The 19,336-nt window shown below is 37.6% G+C and overlaps 1 protein-coding gene across 1 annotated transcript in view; it reads right to left on the reverse strand.

The window, feature by feature from the left end:
- Positions 1 to 19,336, reverse strand: part of RAP2A (RAP2A, member of RAS oncogene family) — a 40,695-nt gene that overhangs the window by 13,550 nt on the left and 7,809 nt on the right. The gene's annotated exons all lie outside the window — the stretch shown is intronic.

The following is a 19,336-nucleotide window of genomic DNA, read 5'->3' on the forward strand; positions in this document are numbered from 1 at the left end:
TGCATGCTTCTCATTGCGGTGGCTTCTCTTTGTTGTGGAGCACGGGCTCTAGGTGTGTGTGCTTCAGTCGTTGTGGCACATGGGCTCAGTAGTTGTGGCTCACAGGCTCAGTAGTTGTGGCTTGCGGGCTCTAGAGCGCAGGCTCAGTAGTGGTGCTCAGGCTTAGTTGCTCTGTGGCATGTGGGATCTTCCTGGACTAGGGCTCAAACCTGTGTCCCCTGCATTGGCAGGCGGATTCTTAACCACTGAGCCACCAGGGAAGCCAAAACCTCCCTTTTTTCTTGTTTTTCCTTTCACAACTCACCTACAGTGGGCCCCTAGCAGAGCTGGGGTAGTGGGCAATGCCAACAGCTAAGACTTCATTAGAAATTTCTGGTTAGAGGAACTGAAAAAAGGGCTCCTTAAGGTCCAAAGAGAATGAGAGAAATCTTTAGTTTTTTTCCTTATTTTTTCTCTGCCCGCTATGCTAGGAAGATGACCCGAACTGTGAGAACTGTGTAGCAATGCAGAAGGATATCAACCAACTTTATCTAATTAATATTTATAGAACACTCTACACCATAAAAGCAGAATACATATTCTTGTCAAGTGCCCCTGTAATACTCACTAAGACACACCATATTTTTGGCTATAAAAACTGTAACAAATGTAAAAGAGCTGAAATGATACGAAATATATTCTCAGACCATCGTGGAATGAAACTAGAAATCAGTAACAAAAAGATATCAAGAAAAATCTCCAGATATTTAGAAACTGAACCATATACTTCAAAATAATCCATGGGTCAAAGAAGACATCATTAAAAAATAAGAAAACACTTATTTGAATGAAAATGAAAATATCAAAATCTGTGGGATGTAGTTAAAGCACTGCACAGAGAGAAATTATAGCATTAAATGTTTATATTTGAAAAGAAGAAAGGTCTGAAATCAATGATCTGTGCTACTACCTTAAGAAACGAGAAAAAGCACAAAATAAATCCAAATTAAGCAGAAGGATGAAATAATAAAGAACAAAAATAAAAGAAACTGAAAACAGAAAAACAATATAGAAAATCAACAAAATTAAAAATCTGGTTCTCTGAAAAGACCAATAAAACTTTTAGCCAGATTGATCAAGAAAAAAAGATGACACAAATTAACAATACCAGAAAGAGGAAACTTAACTACACACCCTACAGACATGAAAGAGAATATGCTCCTGAAATAAACTTAGATGAAATGCATCAATTCCTTGAAAAAATTTACTTGTATGATGTCATTCATGCTGCTCTTCTCAGGGGGTGACAGCAGCTTTCCACTACTGATCATATTATACCTAAACCCCTCTGTTTAGCTTTTTCAGGTTTCCAAACTCTAGCCCTTCATATCTAATTCAACTTTATCTCCTACAACTTTCCAAAGAGAATCTTCTGTTCTAAATTCTGTTTCCTTGTTCATGATGGTCCTCTAACGACAGAAGTCCCTACCAATCAAAATTCTAACTACCATTCGAAATTGAGGTCAAATTTCATCTCTTTTTAAAATCTTCCTTTTATAAATAGCTCATTTGGCTGAACTCTTATTTACATTTTATATCATTAAGAATTTGGGGTTCATAGGTTTTCATTAATTTATTTCTTGAGTATCTACTAGGCATTGTGTGAAGGACTGGAGATATAAGACAAATAAAATCCTTGGAGTTTACACTCAAGTTGAAGGTAACACTATAAACAAACAACCAATGTAACTAAAGACTGTGACAGCTGTTTCAAAGAAAAACAATATTGATTAATGTACAGTAACTTGGGCAGGCCAATATTACATGAGGTGATCAAAGGCGGCATCTCTGGGAGATGAATTCTAAGCAGAAACTTGAAGACTTGAGAGTTGAGTCAGTCATGGGAGTAAACCAGGAATCAAACATTTTAGCCAGAAGAAAATATAAAGGATAGGTTGTAGAAGAGTGCTAGGCTTATTCAGGGAACAAAAAGGAGATTGGAACGATTACAGCGTAAAGAGCAAGGGGGAAGAAAAGCATGAGGGATGATTGAAGAAGGACCTATGGCCACTCTTGTAAGAATAGGAGAAAGTCACTGAAGGTCTTTTAACAAAAAAAAATTAGGTGGTTCTATGTGTTAAGAGATCAGTGTGGTTAATGTACAGAAAATGTTCTTTAGGGGCACAATAGTAGCAGGAAGACAGGAGATGATTGTACTGTTCCAGGCAAAAGTCAATGATGACTTGGGATGATGGCAATGACAGTATTAAGAAATAAAACTTAAAATATATTTCGGAGGCAGCACCAACAAAGACATGATAATGGACTGGTTGAAGAAGACAGCAGGTAGTGGTCTGACAAAAAAGAGAAAGTACGATTCATAGGTAAACTATTGCTTTTACAAGTATAATTTTTTTTTTCTTCTTCGGTACGCGGGCCTCTCACTGTCGTGGCCTCTCCCGTTGCGGAGCACAGGCTCCGGACGCGCAGGCTCAGCGGCCATGGCTCACGGGCCCAGCCGCTCCGCGGCCTGTGGGATTTTCCCGGACCGGGGCACAAACCCGTGTCCCCTGCCTCGGCAGGCGGACTCTCAACCACTGCGCCACCAGGGAAGCCCTACAAGTATAGTTTTATCTCATGACTAAGAACCTAAGACCCCAAGGGGAACTACCATATGCCTCCTATTACCCTGTTTCTAATACACTTGTACTGTGATCATGTTTAAAATTGTCTTGGTTATCAAATCACTACTTCTTACAAAGAAACTTGTAGTATACCATGGAGTTCTTAATAAACATTAAAAACAATCCCCTCTTAGCTTAAAATTCGATGATTTTCCTGTAGAAGTGGCTACTTCCTTTTCCTATATACGTTTAATTTTCTAAATATCCTACTCACTTCATGTTTACCTTAATATTATTCCTGGATTTCTACCTATCCTTTACTGATTTTACCTGGGAGTCTTGTTAAAGATGTATGCTGTTTCTAGATACGAACTTTTCTTTTACTATGTAAGATAAAAATCATTTGCCGCTCAAATTTCACCTTGTTGAAGGTCTTTCTACATACTCTCAAATTCCTTCCAATAGACAAAGAGTAATGTTTCTGCCTTCTGCTTCTACCATACACTTGGATATTCTGATTATTTCTAAAAGTTTGTGAATGATAATTACCCAACACTATAGATGTATTTTTAGCTCTTTCCGAATTATTACTTTAATTAAGTCTTTAAAAATCTTAGAAAAATATTACATCAATCAACAAGAAGCTTCAAATACTTTTTTGATTGGAGGGACAGTATAAATAAATAAAAACTCCAACACTGTCCCCTCTTCTTAGGCCCTCCTAAGAAAGAAAAAGTTATACTTCTCCATATGGCCTTTTCAGCATTATGCTCTCCTCAGACCATTAAAAAAATTGTCTGGAAAATTCTACTGTTTCACGGGGTGAGGGAAAAGCGAAGAGGAGGGCGAACTGGTAAAAGCAGTCATTGCTCTGGCCTCAACTAGGGAAAAGGTGAATGGTACCCAATTTGTCCAAAGGCAATTGAAGGTGACTCAGCCAATTCCTTGAAAAGTACAAACTATCACAACTCATCTCATATGAAATAGGTCATTTAAATATCAATTTATCAATTATTATCCTATGCAATATGGTTTTAGTGTCAAGTGAAGAACTCTGTCTAGCCCTAGATCATGAAGATTTTCTCTAAAAGTTTTATAGTTTTGCATTTTACGTTTAAGTCAGATCAATTTTAAGTTAGTTTGTGTTAAGATGTGAGGTTTAGGTTATACATGCCTAACTGCTCCAGCTTTTTGTTGAAAAATTATCAAATACCAGAAATAAATCTAATCAAAGATTTAAAAGGCTTTTACAATGAAAATTACAAAACAGTGCTTAGAGAAATTAAAGAAGACCTAAATAAATGGAGGAATGTACTATTCACTGATTGGAAGACCCAACATTAACACGTCAATTCTCCACAAATTGATTTATGGATTCCACGTAATCCCAATCAAAATGACAGCAGATTTTTGATAATTTTGTGCATATGGGGTAACTGACAGATGATTTTTGGAAATGCAAAGAATTCTATGGAAAAGCAAAATAACTAGAATAGCCAAAGCAAATCTGAAGAACTAAAACAAAGCTTGAGTATTAGATACCAGATATCAAGACTTACAAAGCTATAATAATTAAGATGGTGTGGTTTACACATAAGAAGAAACAGAAAAATGGAACAGAATAGAGGGTCTAGAAACAGACCTACACATACAGATTTGCCTGATTTATGACAAAGGTGCATCTACAATTCATTGGGGAAACGGTCTTTTAAATAAATAGCACTAGGTCAACTGGATAGCCATGTTGTAAAAACCAAAAACCAAAACCCTAAGAAACCTTGAACCCCCCCCATCTTACACCACTAACACAAATTACAGATGAATCACAGAATGAAAGTCAATATACCTTCTAGAAAGAAATATGGAGGATCAATCTTCATAACCTTAGAGTGGACAAAGATATATTAATTAGGACATAGAAAAGAACCATAAAAGATTAATAAAGTAGACTTCATTAAAATTAAGAATTTATGCTCATTAAAAGAAACTATTTAAGCAAGTCAAAAGGTAAGGCAAGATTGGGAAAAGGTATCTGCAATACATATATCTGACAAAGGACTTCTATCCAAAATGTATAAAGAATTTCTACAAAATGTAAGAAGACAATACAAGTTTTAAGTGGACAAAACACTTGAGCAGCTATTTTTTAAAAGATATGCAAATAGTCATTAAGCATACAAAAAGGTATTCATCATTATACACCAGGGAAATAAAAACTAAAATCAAAATGAGGTACCACTAAAATCTTATCAGCTAAGCTAAAATTTTAAAAGACTGACTATATCAAATGTTGACCAGGATGTGGAACAACTGAAACTCTTATTGGGGGAAGAGCAAATCGGTACAACTACTTTGGAAAATCATTTGGCAGTACAGTTGACCCTTTAACAACTTGAGGGTTAATCTGCTTATAGCTTATAGTTGGCCCTCTGTATCCATGGTTCTTCCACAACTAACTAGGGCTTCAACAAACCATGGACTGTGTAGCACTGCAGTATTTACTTTTGAAAAATATCTGCATATAAGTGAACCTGCACAGTTCAAATCCATGTTGTTCAAGGGTCAACTGTATTTACTAATGCTGAGCCTATGCATTTCTGACCCAATAATTCTACTCCGAGGTATACACCAAGGGACAGTGTACATATATGCACCAGAAGATATGTACTAGAATGTTCATAGTAGTGTTAATAATGATAGCCATGATCTAGAAACTACCCAAATACTTATCAACAGAATAAATAATGAAATCATACAAGAGGACTACATACAAGGGGACTACTGTACCTCAGTGAAGAATCAGCTACTGCTACAAGCAACATGGATGAATCTGACAAAGAGGATGTTGAATGATAAAGGCCAGAAGCTTAATAACAGACCAAACTGATCTGTGCTGGTCTTTGAGCATGGAAGTGACAGGGATGAAACATGAGGGAACCTGCTGTGTTGCTTGAAATGTTTGTCCCACATCTTCATCCAGGACTTGGCTACCTGGAGTACGCATCTAGCTGTCTAATCTTAATTTGTGTACTTCACTACATGAAAGTTATACATCAATAAAAAAATAAATTGAAACAAAAAAATCAATAAATGAGATAATTATCTAAATGATTTCCTCATTGAAATAGGAATGGTAAAATAAACTTCAAGACAAACGGAGTGAGCATGCATGTTGGTTATGGGGTGCAAGTCACACAAAGTGCATGATAAAGTCGATCAGTTAGTATATTATTCAGCTGAATACTGCTAATCCATTTTAAATTTCTGTCCACGTCCTACGCTGTTTATTTTATATTCAAGACTGGCTAAAGACTGAAAGCATAAGGAGTACTATACTAAAGTATATGTTTTTGGAAATAAAAACGATAATAACTCTGAACATTTTCTTCACCATCAGATCTATAAATTGCATCCATCTGACCACAATTCTTTTCAGGCATATCAAGATGCCACAGTATGGCAGGGAACTTCAAATATCCATGTTAGAAACAGAAAATGTAATCATGACCACATTCAATCTGGCTTTTTATTTATTAGAAATGAAGATAATCTGCCCCAGTAATGTGTCATAGGTGAGGAAGTGTTTGCAACTGGAAGCCTTAAACCTTGTTATTTAGAAACTAATTGCAAAAATATCTGAATAAACCAGTTGATTCCCTTTTTTTTTTTTAAAAAGAAGCACAATATCCAAGATAACCAAAATAAGGCAGAGGAAAGCAGTTGTTGGTCCACATTTGATACTTTAACGTGTAGTTAAATTTCAATCTGCATTTTAATGTATATTCAGTCATCCAATAATCTGTCAACAAAGTATGCATCTTCTTACATAATTTAAATAGCAGGGAAAATTCAAGTTTGGACGCCTATTCGAAAAACACACAGCTGTCATCCATCTAAGGAACAAAGGTCTTCAGACATAAAACATGCTTTTTACCTTCAGTGAGAGTCGAAATCTAAAAACCTCTGCATTAAAAAACAGGTCCAACTATTGTACTTGAAAAGACTAAATTGAGTCAATTGCTCAGGAAAATGCAAGTTATTTGAACTGTTATCTAAATTTATATCAAATTATAGGATATACCTTCTCAGCATCCCCTCATTTCAAATTCTTGGCAAAAATGCCGATGAATGAAAATTCATATATATCTGATACACAGTTAAAGTTCAGTTACAAGTACTTCTTAAAAGTTACCTCTAACTGAAAAAGATTTAAAGATGTGTCAAAGCTAGAAAGAGCTAAGACTTTTTAGAAACTTTTAAATTATGACCAGAAGAGTATTTTTCCTGGGGTATTTTCCTGCTGTTGTAGTAAGATCTTAAAATATTTATTTCCAAATCACTAAATACAAACAGCACCAAACAAAACTAAAAACACGCTGAATCTCTAGAAAATGCAGGTTATCAGACCAGCAGAATTAGCTCTCCTTCTCTCCAGCAATAAGCAGCTCAGGGGACGAGCGTATCAATTATGCATGACAGGTTGTAACTGGTTGGTTCAACTGGCATAAGTTTGACTGGGGATGTCTATTAAAAAGTTTTTTTTTCATTTGAAGCGGGAGAAGTAACAGGTGACAGATGGCAAAGGCAAAACAAAACAAATGCACAATGAAGAAAGGAGCTGGAAACTACCATTATTGGCAGAGATTACGGTGCCCAACAGCAGCCAGTGGAGAATGATGAGCTACCGACATTTTGACAGGATTCAAGTCAACAGTGAATTAAAAGAAGTTGGAAACAGTTATAAGAAGTCACTGTGAGAGTGAGGGAGAAAGGGTGGTAAGCAAAAGTCTTCACTAGTCTCTAAAGTAATCAGGTTTGGGATGAGAGACTGTAACAATAGGTCTGGAACAGTAGTGATTACAGGGGACAGGCAGGGTGAGAATTATTGGATGTGAGAAAATCTGTCCCTTCATTTTCATTCCCGCTACAAAACCCCTTTCATTTCCAAAACAAGTCATACCTGAGCTATGCAATAGTCTCCTAACTGGTCCCACCTCCAATTTCTCACCCCTCTATTCTATCCTATATGCCACTTCCACAGTAGTTATTTTAAAGCCCTGCACACGGTTCTCTCCCCATCCCCCCAAACCACGACCTAAGAAAAATATGTGATGGCTCTACAAGCACTTGATAAAGGCTATCTCTACGTTAACAGTCAAGGTCAACCACCATGTGGTCACTGGCTAAAATCATGATGGACTGCACCGCAAAGGGGAGAGAACTGGATGTCGATTTAGTGGACCTAGAAAGTCTGGCTGTGCTCCCTCAGATATGTCATGTGACCTCTCTGAGCCTCATGTTCCTTATCTGTGAAACAAACATCACTGATCCTTAGGTATTATGTTATGGAAGATGACAGTGATGACTTTACTAATAATAGCTAGCATCTATAGAGGGCTTAGGAGGTACCAGACACTGCACTAAGCAGTTTACATGAATTATCCATTGAAGTATTATGGATACTGTAAAATACTATTGTTACATGGTAACAAAAACTGTTACATAGTTATCTTATTTCCTATCTCCAGCTTCCATTCCCTGGCAGGATGGCCAAACCTAACTTTCTACTCTAAAGACCATTAGTTCTTATGGGAACAATGTAAGAAAAACAGGATAGATACTATTGCCTCTGATATCAGAAGCTGACAATTTACCATCTTCTCTGAACAGAAGTATCTTTCCTTACTCTGTTCGTCTTCTTGCTCCAAGCACTGCTAAGTCAAGTTACTAGATATGAACCATGGCTCTGACGTCCTATAAAACAATGTGGGATAATAAAAAAGAAAATGGAAACCAAACAAAACTGAAGAGAATTAGGTGTTCTGAGATAAAGTCTTGCTTCTGCTTTAAAACAGCTGTGTCACCTTTAAAGTTAGATCTGGGACCTCAGGAAGGCAAGGGCCATGAATGTTTGTTTTTTTTTTTTTCTTGCGGTACGCGGGCCTCTCACTGCTGTGGCCTCTCCTGTTGCAGAGCACAGGCTCCGGACGTGCAGGCTCAGCGGCCATGGCTCACGGGCCCAGCCGCTCTGCGGCATGTGGGATCTTCCTAGACCGGGTCATGAACCCGTGTCCCCTGCATCGGCAGGCGGACTCTCAACCACTGCGCCACCAGGGAAGCCCCATGAATGCTTTTTTATGTAGCTGTATCTCTGGTGCTGGAATCAATTCTTGACGCTTATAGCCATACAAAATAGAATGAGTCAATGAAGTGATTATCTTCAAATATGGCAGTTTTTGTATGTAGCCCACAGTGAAAATGTCACAGAAACAATGCAAACATATCCATGGTCACCAGGCTAAAAAAGCATTTTGGATGCACACCGTCTAGAATGCTTTATTTTTTATTCTTTTCTTTTTTTTTTTGCGGTACACGGGCCTCTCACTGCTGTGGCCTCTCCCATTGCGGAGCACAGGCTCCGGACGCGCAGGCTCAGCGGCCATGGCTCACGGGCCCAGCCGCTCCGCGCCATGTGGGATCTTCCCGGACCGGGGCAGGAACCCACGTCCCCTGCATCGGCAGGCGGACTCTCAACCACTGCGCCACCAGGGAAGCCTTATTTTTTCTTCTTTATCATGCTTTTCATTAGATGCCGAAATGCTTAAATTGATTTGCAATATAAGGGTTCTCCAGATATTCGGAAAGAAAATGGTCAAAATCCATAAGGTAATGAACCGAAGGGACCTTTATTCCTAATTCAACATTTACTGGATGCTTTCTTTGTGCCAGGAGCTGGATATCAAAACTGAAGCAGACTACCACCAAATACATACACGGAAGAAGCTTTCTTTGTTAACATAAATTAGATGGTATATGTCAACTACTTTTAGAAAGAATATACACTGTGGGTAGAGTGAACGGGAATGGGCAGTACAGACTATTACAAGCAGTTCCAAAGTGTATACACATACGCAGATTTTTCTGCTGAAACTAAACTTTAATACGTTATATTCTAATAAAATTAAATATGATCTTCAAAGTGCAGTTAATCACATGTGGGTGTGAACGGTAAAATGACACGGGACAGATACAGTGTGAAGTCAGTTGGTAGATGCCTGCGTCAATCTGCCACCTTTTAAGAGCTAAAATACATCCTTTCACTCACTTGTCACTCATCCTCATTACACATTCTTTAAAGATCTTAACAGAGAAATCCGAAGGATCAATAGTACTCTTATCAAAATAATTTCTAAAATATCAACATGTTCACCTAAAAATGTTGATAACTATTACTGCACAAAAAACTAGCCCCAAACTAATGGCTTAACGTAACCATTTTATTCAGGTTCGTGGTGGTGTGAGTCCGGAACTTGGGCAGAGCTCAGGTGGCCGATTCTTCTGCTCCACGTGGCACTGGCTGGGCTCACTCAGTGGTGTTCAGCTAGGGCCGGCCTGGGAGGAGTCTCAAAGCTGGCTTCACTTCAGGCCTGGCCCACTGGTGGCCACAGCTAGAAAGGGTACCTCCGTCTCTCTCTCCACACAGTCTCAGGGCTTTTTCATGTGTTCTCCAGGAGGGTAGCTGGACTTCTCACATGGCAGCTCAGGGCTCCAAAAGACCACGGTGGAAGATGCTTTGTCCTCTTAGAGACTAGGTCCCAAACTTGCTTAGCATCACTTCCACCATACTTTCTTGGTCAAAGTAGTTACAGGTCGGCCCAGATTCAAGGGAAGGGGAAACAGATCCCACCTCTCTCTGGGAGTCATGTCAAACAATCCACAGCCATCTTTAGTCTCGCATGTTTAGTAAAAAAGATGTCACCTTTTTAAAAATAATTAATTAATTTTTGGCTGCGTTGGGTCTTCCTTGCGGTGCACAGGCTTTCTCTAGTTGCAGTGCGTGGGCTTCTCATTGTGGTGGCTTCTCTTGTTGCGGAGCACGGGCTCTAGGCACGCGGGCTTCAGTAGCTGTGGCGCAAATGCTTAGTTGCTTCGAGGCATGTGGGATCTTCCTGGACCAGGGCTCGAACCCATGTCCCCTGCAATGGCAGGCAGATTCTTAACCAATGTGCCACCAGGGAAGTCCAAAAGATGTCATCTTTTAAACTGAATAAAATTTCCAGTTCATGAGGATCTGCTGCCCCAAATCCAGAAATGTAATACAGGAGGATGCTGGCCAAGTCAAAGGAAGAGACTGTTTATACAGACTGGATATCACAAAAATACAAGTAAAAATGGGATTGAAATTGAGATAATTCTAAAAACAGGGAACTTAAGGTAAGCGCCTAGAGGGACCATATAATTTTTGCCAAGAGACACTTTTGAGATGGAAAGGGGCACTGTAAATAAATGTACCAAGGCAACAGGTGTAAACCTGAACTGTCCCAGGTAAAGAGACATACGGCCACCTTTGGAGAAAAGGGAACAGATCAAAGCAGTGGTACTTATTCAAAGGAAATATTTATGGGATTGTTAGAAGCTAGTCAGTACGATCTAGAAAAGCTTCAGTACTTATGATTTTAACAGGATGCGCTGATGAGAGCAACACAACAAATCTTCCCCCAAATAGTCCCTTCCTCCATAAGTGTCCAAGTATTTCTTTCAGTAAAACCAGATGATGTACTCAGGGTAGCCTGAGGAATGAACAACGTCATCAAGAGTGGCCTTTTCAGGGTTTCCCTGGTGGCGCAGTGGTTGAGAGTCCGCCTGCCGATGCAGGGGACACGGGTTCGTGCCTCGGTCCGGGAAGATCCCACGTGCCGCGGAGTGGCTGGGCTCGTGAGCCATGGCCGCTGAGCCTGCGCGTCCGGAGCCTGTGCTCCACAACGGGAGAGGCCACAACAGTGAGAGGCCCGCGTACCGCAAAAAAAAAAAAAAAGAGTGGCCTTTTCAAATGGCTGTACCTCTGGGAGGCCTCCAGCCACCCAACACTCTGTTTATATCCTTCCTCCCTGAAGGGGGCAGTATGCCGACACTGGTTGATGGCCATTTGAGAGCAAGAACAAGTAGAGTTTATGCAAACATTAAGCTCTTTAATGCAAGACCACTGAGAAAAGTTTCATGCCATCAGTATTATGTGTAAACTGATTAATCATTGAAAAGTTATGTTCTCATCTCCAGCTCTTCTAAAATAAACTTAAAAATTGTCCTGTCTAGTTAGTGTTCATATATGTATGCACTTGTCTTACAACGAGCACGCAGCTCCTCACTATGCCAACGTGACTATGACTGACGGGCCAAGTTTGTTTGGAGTGTTGGTTCACGAAGCAGAAAACAGTCCAAGTGTATGTGGGTCATCTGGGTGGGTGGGTGGAGGATTATATTTTGGATGGCATAGTTTTTGTTTTTTTTTAATTAATTCATTTTTGGCTGCGTTGGGTCGAACCCGTGTCCCCTGCATTGGCAGGCAGATTCTTAACCACTGCGTCACCAGCGAAGTCCTGGATAGTATAGTTTTATATGTACCATATTTGGATATTTCAGCTTCACTAAATGCAAAGACAAAAAAACTGATATTAAGATAAAGCTTATTCTGTTTCTTAATCTATATTAAACTATCCCTGATAACGAACTTTTATCTTTAGATAATCTCCCAGCTATCTTCCCTGGGTACTAGCTAATCTATGCTGTTTTCTCTCAATTATCCATAAATCAGTTTATTTTTTTAATGCTTTCTAAGATAACAATTCTGCTCAAACCATTCAACAACCAAATACAAAGTAAGATTTCATTTCCAGGGAGGATCAAAATGTACTAAATATAACAAAGCAAATATATGATTGTTGGCATTAGTCTTACAGACAAATTTTGACCTTCTATAATGAGTTAGAATGCATCAAAAAACCTTTAGAAAAGGTGAGAGAAACAGGTGAGGGGGATTAAGAAGTACAAACTGGAAGTACTGGAAGTTACAAAATAAATGATTCAGAGGTATGAAATATACAGTATACATTTGTACAGGGGAATATAGGCAATAATAATGCAATATCTTTGTATGATGACAGATGGTAACTAGACTTATCATGGTGATCATTCTGTAACGTATTGGGTTGGCCAAAAGGTTCGTTCAGATTTTTCCGTAAGGTGGGTCCAGTAGCACTTAGTTGTCTTTAACTTCATTCGAAACAACTTTGTTAGACTGTATGTGACAGCTATCGTATCAGCGTGCATTTTAAAAAAGACATCAAAATTGGTGAATTTTTGTGTAGCCATTTCAACGTTGAAGACGGAGGAAGAAAAGCAACATTTTCGGCATATTATGCTTTATTATTTTAAGAAAGGTAAAAACGCAACCGAAACGCAAAAAAAGATTTGTGCAGTATGTGGAGAAGGTGCTGTGACTGATCAAACGTGTCAAAAGTGGTTTGCGAAGTTTCGTGCTGGAGATTTCTCGATGGACGATGCTCCACGATTGGGTAGACCAGTTGAAGTTGACAGTGATCAGATTGAGACATTAATTGAGAACAATCAGGATATTTTGAGTATGTCAGCAGGAGATAGCTGACATACTCAAAATATCCAAATCAAGCACTGAAAATCATTTGCACCGGCTTGGTTATGTTCATCGCTTTTATGTTTGGGTTCCACAGAAGTTAAGTGAAAAGAACCTTCTTGACCACATTTTCACATGCGATTCTCTACTTAAATGTAATGAAAACGTTGTTTTTAAAACAAATTGTGATGGGCGATGAAAAATGGATACTGTACAGTAATGTGGAAAGGAAGAGATCGTGGGGCAAGTGACGTGCACCACCAACCACACCAAAGGCCAGTCTTCATCCAAAGAAGGTGATGCTGTGTATATGGTGGGATTGGAAGGGAGGCCTCTATCATGAGCTCCTTCTGGAAAACCAAATGACTAATTCCAACAAGTACTGCTCCCAATTAGACCAACTGAAAGCAGCACTCGATGAAAAGCGTCCAGAATTAGTCAACAGAAAACACATAATCTTCCGTCAGGATAACACAAAACTGCATGTTTCTTTGATGACCGGGCAAGAACTGTTACAGCTTGGCTGGGAAGTTCTGATTCATCCACCGTACTCACCAGACATTGCACCTTCAGATTTCCATTTATTTCGGCCTTTACAAAATTCTCTTAATGGAAAAAATTTCAATTCCCTGGAAGACAGTAAAAGGCACCTGGAACAGTTCTTTGCTCGAAAAGATAAAAGGTTTTGGGAAGATGGAATTATGGAGTTGCCTGAGAAATGGCAGAAGGTAGTGGCACAAAAGGGTGAATACGTTGTTCAATAAAGTTCTTGGTGAAAATGAAAAATGTGTCTTTTATTTTTATTTAAGAACTGAAGGCACTCTTTGGCCAACCTAATACAGAAATACCGAATCACTATGTCGTGCCCCAGGAACTCACATAGTGTCGTAGGCCAATTATGCTTCAAAAACAAAGTAACTCATAGCAGAACAGAACGATTTGTGGCTACCAAAGGCAGGGGTGTCCGGGGGTTGGGGAGGAATTGGATGAAGGTAGTCAAAATGTACAAACTTCCAGTTATAAGTACATGATAAATACAGTGAACACTGCTGTATGTTATACATGAAAGTTAAGAGAGTAAATCCTAAGAGTCCTATTGCAAGGAAAAAAATTATTTTTCCTATTGTTTAATGTTCTATCTGTATGAGATGATGGATGGTCACTAAACTTCCTGTGGTCATCATTTCATGATGTATGTAAGTCAAATCATTATGCTGTATACCTTAAACTTATGTAGTGCTGTATGTGAATAAAATAGGAAGAGGAAAAAAAAAGTTGTGCCAAAAAAAAAAAAATTCCTTAAAAAAAGTGGCCTAGCAAAAGCAATGTTTTTGGTGGAATAATACTTTAAAACTTAGAAATCAAACTGTTTCAAAAAATGTATTCTGTCTCTCTCTCCATATATAATAAAGTCAACACTGTCAAATATATATTCATTTGTAGTACATTTTGGCATGCCAGATGGACAAAGATAGTATCTTGTACTTATTCTGCATAATGCTCAGGGCAGTGTTATGCAAATAAAGTGGTTTAAACCATAGTATTTGATGTTGACAGTGATGACTTTTATACAAAGACAAAACTTCTAGAATCAATTTATTAAAAGCTCTGTCAACACATTTCCCTCCATTGCCTCCCCATATACATATATACACATATATATGTAATTAGCCATAAACACTATTAAAATTTTCTTCACCTCATGTATAGTTTTGGTATTCATAAAAGGTCTATTATCATTATAAACTGTTTAAAAAAGAAAAGTGTTACTTAACAAATACTTATTATATGCCTGATCACTTTCCATATTTTTTATATTTTAAATACGTGTACTAAAAAAAAAAATCACAATTCTTTGTGAGTCACAAAATCATATTGTCACCATTTATAGGCAAGAGAGCCTCAAGACACAAAGTGCTCAGGGTCCGTGCTGTAAGTTCTGTAATACACACACTGTACGAGCACTTCAGACACGGGCAAGAAAGCAATGGAAAAATAGAAATGCAATACTAGATTAGCTAATATATAATTTTTCTAGATTATTGGGAAGGCAAGCGAGTCTAATTCCTAAGAAATCATGTGGCAGTATACTGATTTATAAAGTCAGAAAATGCTTGGGTCTCATTTCTATTTCTGTGATTTTTGGTGAAACTTTATTGTTGATATTTTAGAGTTATTATGTAAAGAAACTTCACATTCATTACCTCATTAGTTATTATATTATACCCATATTCCAGATGAGGAAGGTGAGATGCAGAGAATGCTAACTTGCTCCTAAATCATATGACTAGTAAGTACTGAAGCTCAGCTTTAACCAGATTAACAATTAATGGTCTTCATAGATAAGATCAGTATGCCCAATAAAATTAAATACTGACTGAGAGCAATTATAATATATACAGTATTTGTTATGTTCATTGTAAACCTCAGGATGCATGTACTTAGAATTAAGAACAAAACAAAATTTTCCATCCAAAACCAGAGAAAAACCCTCTAAGATTTCATTTGCAGAAAGATGTAAAGACATCTGGTAAGATGAAAACATTAAGATGTACTGAATTATCAATATGGTGTAGGACTTCCACATTCGAATTACTAGTTTTTAAGGGCTGCTCCTAGAAAAGCATGAAACACAACACTCCTAAATGTTTTAAGTAAAGGTTTATAATGTTTCTCTGGGGTAATTTTACTAAGTAATTTTAAGATAGCTGTAATTATGGTCGTCTTCATCTATTTTTACTGTCTTAAAGGCAGAGCTGAATCAACATCATGCTAGACAGATGCAGCAAACCTCTCATAAAGATCAGTCTCCCAAGTCCCCACAGCAACCTGCTGTAGTAATGAACACATTCTGGTTGGGATCCTACTGCAACATCCCTTTCTCTGTTCTAAATTTCACAAGGCAGGAGCTATCCTGCCTTACCAGAACAAACAAAATTACAAGAGAAATATGTCCTCATATTTGTAATTTGCCCAACAAACAGTAATAAATGCTTCCTCAAAAGATACACTATGTATCTCTTTGTTCCTTGACTAAATGTTATCTTTCTCGGTGACAGAGGTAACATTTTACTAACTCATGTTGGGAAATTCATTTCACTTTCTGAGCATTTACATAGCATTGTTGGAAAATGGAAATGCAGGAAGAGAAGATAAAAATTGTTTCAAACTATGAAAGAGATAGGTCCATTTATTTTTCTTAGAGTAAAATGTTCCAGGATAGCAGTTTTCAGATTGTGTGTGATGAGATCAATTTAGTGGATCAAGAGGAACACTTAAAAACAATGAAATAAAACAGAATAGAATAAAACAGAAAATATAATACCAGCAACATACCAAGTGTAACTGTTGTTTCACGAAATTTTGGTTTCAGTTATACATATTTATGCCTGTATGTACACTGCAAAATGTATTCCTGAGAGCCAGATTAAGAAAATGTAAAAGCCACTGCTAAGTGAATACAAAGTAGTAGAGTTATTGTTTTTAATATTTTGTTTTTTGACAGATAATAACAATTTTAAAAAATGATAAGACAGGGCTTCCCTGGTGGCGCAGTGGTTGAGAGTCTGCCTGCCGATGCAGGGGACAGGGGTTCGTGCCCCGGTCTGGGAAGATCCCACATATCACGGAGTGGCTAGGCCCGTGAGCCATGGCCACCGAGCCTGCGCTCTGCAACGGGAGAGGCCACAACAGTGAGAGACCGGCGTACCAAAAAAAAAAAATAAATAAGACATCGATGAAAGAAACTGAAGAAGACACAAATTAATCTAAGGCTCTTCCGTACTCATGGGCTAGAAGAATATTGTTAAAATGTCCATACTACCCATAGCAATCTACAGATGCAATGCAATCCCCATCAAAATTCCAATGGCATTTTTCACATAAATGTAACAAACAATCCTAATATTGTATGGAATCACAAAAGACCTAATAGCCAAAGGGATCTTAAGAAAGAAGAACCAAGCTGGAGGCATCACACTTCCTGATTTCAAACTATATTACAAATCTATACCAATCAAAACAGTATGGTATTAACATAAAAACAGACACATAGATCAATGGAACAGACTAGAGAACCCAGAAATAAGCCCATACATATATGGTCAACTAATTTACAACAAAGGAGCCAAGCATATGCAATGGGGAAAGGATAGTTTCTTCAGTAACTGGTGCTGGGAAAACTGAATAGCCATATGTAGAAGAATGGAACTGGAATATTACCTTATACCACACAGAAAAATCAACTCAGAATGGATCTAAAGCTTTGAACATAAGACCTGAAACCATAAAACTCCTAGAAGAAAACATAGGGGGTAAGCTCCTTGACACTGGTCTTGGTAATAATTTTTTGGATTTGACACAAAGAGCAAAGGCAACAAAAGCAAATAAAAACAAATGGGACTACATCAAACTAAAAAGCTCCTGTACAACAAAGGAAACCATCAACCAAATGAAAAGGCAATCTACAGAATGGAAGAAAATATTTGCAAGTCATATATCTTATAAGGGATTAATACCTGAAATATAAAAAGAACTCACACAACTCAATAGAAAAAAAAATCCAATTAAAAAATGGGCAGAGGATCTGAACAGACATTTTTCCAAAGGAGACATACAGGTGGCCAAAAGGTACATGAAAAGGTGCTCAACACTGATAATCAGGGAAATGCATATCAAAATCACAATGAGATATCACCTGTTAGAATGACTATCACCAAAAAGACAAAAAATAAACAAGGGTTGGTGAGAATGTGGAGAAAAGAAAACCCCTGTGCAGTGGGTAGGGATGTAAATTGGTGCAGCCACCATGGAAAACAGTATGGAGGTTCCTCAAAATATTAAAAATAGAACATCTAGCAATGTCACTTCTGTATTTACCCAAAGAAAACAAAATGACTATCTCGAAGAGATATCTGCACCCTCAAGTTCACTGTGGCTTTACTTGCAATAGTCAGGACATGGAAACAACCTAAATGTCCGCTGATGGATGAACTGATAAAGAAAATGTTATATATATATATATATATATATAGAGAGAGAGAGAGAGAGAGAGAGAGAGAGAGAGATCAAAATATTATTAAACCATTAAAAAAAAAAGAAATTCTGTCATTTGAGACAATTTGGATGGACCTTAAGGGCATTATGCTAAGTGCAATAAGTCTGACAGAAAAAAGACAAATACTGTATAATTTCACTTATATACAGAATCTTAAAACAAACAAACCACAAAACTGAACTCACAGATACAGAGAACAGATGGGGTGGGGGGTGAAATGGGTGAAGGCAGTACAAAGGTACAAACTGCAAGTTATAAGATAAATGATAAGTAAGTCCTGGGGCTGGTGTACAGCACAGCGCCTACAGGTAATACGGTAGTGGATGCCTGAAACCTGCCAAGGGAGTAAATCAAAAAAGCTGACATCACACACACACACAACTGTAACTGTGTGTGGTGACAGACGTTAACTAAACTTACTGTGGTGACCATTTTGCAATATATGCATATATCAAATCATTATGTTTTTTGGGAAATAACTCCTAAATGTTTTAGGTAAAGGTTTACAATGTTTGTCTTGTGTAATTTTACTGAGTGAAAAAACTGTAAAACTATTACAATGTTATATGTCAATTATATCTCAATAAAAATGAACTTTAAAAACCCACAAAATAATTAATCACATTTCTCCATAAAATATCAATTTGGTTTGTTTTCAAAACAAAAGAAAACCAACAATCTATCCAATTCCACCAGTGAATATATTTCAGGAGTTTGATTTAAAAGAATGTATAATTTACAAATATACTTTATTCACATGCTGTAATCTATTTTAAATAGCTTATTCAGATACAGCTTTTAGCAATGTGTGATAAGTACATTTCCAACATTAAGTAATAAAATGCATCGAACTCCAAAGGATTCCAATGCTGCTTTATTATTGGATTTCCCGAGCCATGCCTTCGATATAATATGCTGCTGACATTTGATTCGGATACCCAATAACCTTATTCTGACTCACATGCTGGAAAAAAAATCTTATTTCATAGCAGTGACCTTTAATTTAAACTGAAATTTATTAAAAATCAGGCTAATGTGACGTGTTTTTTAGTAGAATTTTCCTACAAGAATAAAAGGTGAAAAGTTGAAATATTAGGTCCGACATTTCCAAAGAGGTTCCAATCTTTTAGAAGTACATAAACAGTATTTAGTATATACCATGTCAAAATCCTAGCAACTAGAAATATGCTCTTTTAATATATTTTGATAAACTTTAACTTTATCAATATACTTATATTTTACTTATAT

The sequence above is a fragment of the Orcinus orca genome, chromosome 18 (assembly GCF_937001465.1).
Source record: "Orcinus orca chromosome 18, mOrcOrc1.1, whole genome shotgun sequence".
NCBI classification, from domain to species: domain Eukaryota; kingdom Metazoa; phylum Chordata; class Mammalia; order Artiodactyla; family Delphinidae; genus Orcinus; species Orcinus orca.